Here is a 6426-nt window from a genome sequence, read left to right as displayed (position 1 = left end):
ATTACTGTTCTGCTTAGAAAGAAAAAATAATAAATAAGAAATATTCCTTGTCTTCATATGCTACTTATGAAATAATGGCTAAAATTTACATAGTGCTTATGAGTTTTCTGCACTATTCTATGTACTTTTACATATTAAACTACGTAATCTTCACAACAACCCCGCCTGATATATTTTAGTATTACATCCAATTTACAGGTGAGAAAATTGAGGTACAGCATAGTCTAGTTACTTGGCCAATATTACCCCTCTGGTAAGCTGGTAAGTGGTAAGGAGAGAAGTACACGTCTTTTTATTTCATTCTGTTATTATTATTACTATTATTTTTTGAGATGGAGTCTCCCTCTGTTGCCCAGGCTGGAGTGCAGTGGTGTGATCTCGGTTCACTGCAATCTCCACCTCCTGGGCTCCCACCTCAGCCTCCTGAGTAGCTGGGACTACAGGCGCACACCACCACGCCTGGCTAATTTTTGTATTTTTAATAGAGACAGTGTTTCACCATGTTGACCAGCCTGGTCTCAAACTCCTGACCTCAGGTTATCCACCTGTCTAGGCCTCCCAAAGTGCTGGGATTACAGGCGTGAGACACTGTGCCCTGCCCACCAAAGCTATTTTTTCATTTCCAGGCACTGAAAAATATCCAGGATACTTTTGAAGCCACCTGTCTTAAAAAAGGTGATCTATTAAGGGATAATGTCCTTAAACACCTAAACAAAGAAAAAAATATGTAATCTCAATGCTTTGTAAAAATTATGTGATTAAATAATATGTCCGTGGAAAAAATAAGAAGACATATGGTACTTTGGTAACAATGACGTGGTTACATATTAATTTAAATATTTATTAAGGAGGGGCAATGACATGATTTGTCGAAAGTTTGGGAAACGAAGAAAACAGTGATAATTTGCAGCAGTTCAAAGACGAATTAATGACAACATAACCAGATTAGTGGCAAGTGCTAGGAGAAAAATAGGGTGTTTTAGAAGATAGAATCCACCTGTGATTTGTTAGATATTGCAGAAAGAAAAGGAAATGGGTCAGTGAATCATGAAACATAGGCTTCTGTGCTAGGCAATGGGGTAGTTGTTGCAGATAATCACTCCTTTCGGCAATCTGAGGGGAGAAACACGAGCACTAGCAAATTTGGTTTGGAGGACAAATGGACTCAGATACAGGCACATTGGCTTGAGTTATAAGATAGAGGATTTTTCTATATGTCAAAGCTCAGGGACAGGTAGGAGGATTCCACTGAGTACTAGACTATAATTTGATTTTAAATTAAATTATAATTTAAAAAATAAAATCAAAGTATATCAGATGTAGGTAATTTCATTACAGTTCTTACAATTTATGAAAGAAAATGAAGGATTATTGGTTGTATACTTCAAAAATAAATCTTTGTACTTTTTAAAAGATGAATGTATAGAATGTGGCATGAAAACACTTTTAAATAAACATTAGAACAAACTATAATTCTATTGGTCTTCTGGAAAAACAAAAATGCTTCTATCTGTTCAACTATGTTGAGTAGCCATATTAGTAGAAAATAATAATGCAAATAAATTATATTTCAAAATGAATATAAATTAGACTTAGGAATTAGAAAATAAAGCATTTTCTCCTGCTGTGATACCCAAGTGATTATTTGTTGCAAACAAGGATATTCCATGGTATTGAAGTTGGCCCAATTTTGCCTGTATGGAGTTTGTTATAAACAAATACATTTGTTTCTTCTTCATCCAAAAAATAAAAATAAAAATCTTTGAGAGGGCAAATATGTTGTCTCTGATTAAATCCATTTTCTTCTCATGGTTTTAGAACTAAGTACTTTTCCGATATTTGTGGCAAGACACAATTAGCAGCATCAATGTGTGGTTCTTATTTAACCTCGGCCTCTATTTTGGATTCTCTAAGTTAACAGTAGAGGACTTAAGAAAGTGTTGCCAGATATGCGGATCTGATAGTTGCCCTTTGATAAGTGTGGGCAGAATGAGTGTTGTAAAAAGGAAAGGAAACTAATAGGTGGTGACAAAGTCTTTGATTCTATTATTAGATGCTTATTGGAATAGTTACCACGATAAATGTTTAGCACTTTCTAGAAGCCTGAGGAAGTTCTTGGATATCTGTTTATTGCAGTCCTATAGCATGTATCTAAATGAATTTAATTCAAAATGTATTCCTTCAACACCATTTGTGTGACCAATGTTTACCAGGACCTCAAGACATCCTTTCCCTTCCCTGCCCACAATACCACAGTGTGTTTAAGATATATTTTCAGCAGTTTCTAAAATATATTTTTATAGTTTAATAAACAGAAATTGTAGGCTCATGGTTTAGCCAAAAGTCTTCTTATTTATGTGTACAGTAATTAAGCATTAAACAAAATTGGATTATAAACAGATACTTAAAATAAAACGTAATCATACAAAGACAGGAGGAGATATTGTTTGCGGGTAGAGTCTCTGATTGGGATGAGGTATAATCTTGGGAAATACAAGCCATGGATATATGACATTGTAAAAGTAATCGATGCCACTGGATTGTATGTTTAAAATGCTTAAAATGGAAAAGTTATGTTATGTGTATTTTACCACAGTAAAAAAATTAAAAACAACAATTCAACTGTAAAGATAAAAGGTTTTCTTATTCTAATATTACAATAGACAACAAATCAGACAACATAAATTACTGTGGAGAATATATACACTTTTAAATATAAGAATAAGGAACAAATAATATATAATGTCATGTAATGGTATAATAATATAGCATTAGGTTTATCACAATTTATAAGTTGAACACATATACTTAATTTTATTCTAAAATTAGTCTTCGTACATGATTTTGATATTGGCTAAGGCATCCAAATATTACACATGGGTAGACAAAGACGTCTACATAATATTTGCTCCTCTGAAATTACCTATATGAGACATCTCTGAAAAATAAATATACTTTTAAAAGAGGTTCAGTGAACAAAATAGTTAATATCAAAAAAGTATGAGTTCTTTACTTTGAATTTGTTAACACAAAATGAGAAAGGTGATCAATAACATGATAAATATAACCTTAACGAAGGTAGTATTAAATAAAATATCCAATTAGTTGGATTTTAGTGGCTTGCAAAAGGAAATTTTCTTGTGCACTGTAGGAAATGCTGCAAAAATTGAATACCTTTGAATTATGTATTATGTGCTATTGTAGGTTTAAATTTTAGCGTGGAAGAGAGAGTATAATCGAATTTGTGTTTGATCAGATCACTCCATTGATTTGTAAATGATAACATTTCATTTGGCAGACAAAATTGAAAATGAATGTCCAAAATGATGCATTTTATTTTCAGTGAAAGTAGTTATTAAGACTAGAAGTCAGAACGCTACCAGCTACTATTTCCTAACAGCTATACTACAGATATTGAAAGGAAATTTCACATTACCACACTCTGCATAGTATTTAAAATTAGAAACATATTTTATTTAAGGACATTCATATAATAATACCAATAGACATATTTATTCACCAACACATAGAGTTTACCATGTTTAGCCTGGCATACTAAGCTTAGTTAAAGGTATACTCACGTTTAAATTTTCACTTGTAAAGTCAGGAAAAAAGAATTTTATGAGGCAGTGACAATTGTGCCAAGATAGCTTTTCTACTCTGCACTACACTTACCCTACTTTGTCATTCTTTTACTTTATAGTGACTTCAAAGTAAGGGTTTATACATGTCCTTTGCAGCTCTTCCAAATATATTGTTAATAAGAGTTGTATTCATAATTAAGAAAGATATTAAGTTCCCAAGACATGAAATTGCAGCATCCTTACTTGTTATTGTATTGTTAAGTTATATCTTTCTTACAAGTGGTTTGGAAGCAAAGTGAGAGGAAAATAAATTGCAATAATCATTTCGGGTGTATATTTCTCTTTCCAGGGATAGTTCTTATTATTTAGGCACATCAAATTGTGCGGGACATTTTTGAAGTCATATAACAATAATTTGAAAATAATTTAATTTTGCCGCATTCAAAAGGTGGCATATTTGGTTAAGATGGAATGTGAAACTACATACGATTTTTGTGCATTTGTCATTAGTATTCTTAAGATTTAATTTAAGAAAATCTGAAAAGGCATTTTCCTGTTTACCTAACATAATTATGCAATCGATTAAAGCCCAATACAGATGCATCATATCTGTGGACTAATGTAGGAAAAAATTAACCTCTCCAAAAGAGAGGTCCAGTTTTTGCTCTTTTTTTCTGAGAGTTAATCTTTAAGTCCTTTGAATATCCTGCCTGATAAGAGTGGCTTTGTTTACCTGTGGGGATTGGGTCATGCCTAATAGTCTATGCTAACAATAATTTATGGTGGGACCTCTGAGCCACAAGGTGTCAACTTAACCTCTGGAGAGACTGGAGGCTAAGGTCAGCCACATGGGTAGTGATGTCTACAAGATCAAATCCAAAAACAAAAAAAAAAAAAAAAAAAAAAACCTGGAAAAAATGGCTTAGGTGAGCTTCCTGTGTTGGCCATACTCCATGCATATTGCTACACATCATTGCTGAGAGCAGTTAGTGTTGTGCATGACATCACTGGAAGAGTACTACTGGAAGCTTCATATTTGGAAACCTCCTGCACTCTTCCCCATTCATCTCTTTTTGTGGCTGATTTTAATGGCATATTTTAAATAGTCATTGTGTTTATAATGGCTTTCAGTGAGTTCTGTGAGTCTTAATGAATTATTACACTGGATGGTGCTCTTGAGGACCCCCAAAATTGCAGTTCATATAAAAAACAAGGGTGGCTTGTACATTCCAAAATTTTGCAAAATTAAATATTTATCACATCAAAATTTGGATTTAGGTGTAGGGCAGTAGTTGAAGACCAGTTTCTAGGACCCCAGTGTGGGTCTAGGCAAATAGAGACATTGCCAAAATGTGAAGCTTGACAACATAAGATTGTCATAAAGACTATATGAATTAATGTTTGAAAGTACTTAGAATAGTGCCTGAAGTAGATTAAGCACAATAAAAATGTTAGCTTTTATTGACTTCATTCATTTGACCTATAGAAAATCCTTTAAATATGACTTGTATATAGCAAGTAGTAGTAAAAGAAATGTATACACAGTCAGTCATTGTTACAATCTTAAGTGATCTTTTTTTCATTGACTTTTGGACACTTGACATAGGGTCTCCATTTATCAGTTTCCATTCACTGTTTTAATGAAGAGATTGAGTTTCCAGTCCAAAATTCTTTGTTCTAGAATCTATTTTCATGTGGATGTAATAAAGTTTTTGCTATTGAAACTGTCAGGCATAGATCTGAGTTTATGTATTTTCCCAACTCTTTTCCTGATGTAATGATCCAAACGTGAGCATTTTCTTTTTTTTTTCTTTTTTTATTATACTCTAAGTTCTAGGGTACATGTGCACAATGTGCAGGTTTGTTACATATGTATACATGTGCCACGTTGATGTGCTGCACCCATTAACTCGTTATTTACATTAAGTATATCTCCTAATGCTATCCCTCCCCCTTACCCCCTCCCCACAACAAGACCTGGTGTGTGTGATGTTCCCCTTCCTGTGTCCAAGTGATCTCATTGTTCAATTCCCACCTATGAGTGAGAACATGCGGTATTTGGTTTGTTATTTTCTGTCTTACATCTGAATAGTTTCAGAAAATTTTATTTTTATTCTTGTAAAATGACATATTGATTTAATCTGTAATCAAACATAATATATGGATGAGATTTCTCCCTCAAATTTGTTAATAGTTTTAATATTTTTGAGAGTCTTTATGTGATAATAAAATTTATTACCTGAAACTCTAATTAAGCCTTTTGAACTCTTATTTATAAGAGTCTTATTTATAGAGTCTTATGTCTGCTAACTTTCATTCGTTTTGAACAATTCTTTCCAGTGGCTCATGCCTGTAATCCCAGCACTTTGGGAGGCCAAGGAGGGCGGATCACGTAAGGTCAGTAGTTTGAGACCAGCCTGGCCAACATGGTGAAACCTGTCTCTACTAAAAACACAAAAATTAGCTGGGCACGGTAGTGGGCGCCTATAGTCCCAGCTACTTGGGAGGCTGAAGCAGGAGAATTGCTTAAACCCAGGAGGTGGATGTTGCAGTGAGCCGAGATCGCACCACTGCACTTCAGCCTGGATGACAGAGTGAGATTTGTCTCAAAAAAAAAAAAAAAGAGTCGTTTCATAATTTTATTTTCTATTGATAGGATCACTAATGGTCTTCAGCTTTTTCTCATGCTTTTAAAAAAACATATTTTTATTATCAGTATAAATTCTCTCTATATATTTAACTTATTACAAAATAAAATTTTAATATTTAAGGTTCATTATCCCTGAAAACAGACAAAATACCAAGTGTTAGTATATTTTCTATCTTCTTGTCAATTTTTTAA

This window comes from Papio anubis, chromosome 2 (genome assembly GCF_008728515.1).
Source record: "Papio anubis isolate 15944 chromosome 2, Panubis1.0, whole genome shotgun sequence".
NCBI classification, from domain to species: Eukaryota; Metazoa; Chordata; class Mammalia; order Primates; family Cercopithecidae; genus Papio; species Papio anubis.
This window is presented reverse-complemented; position numbering follows the sequence as displayed.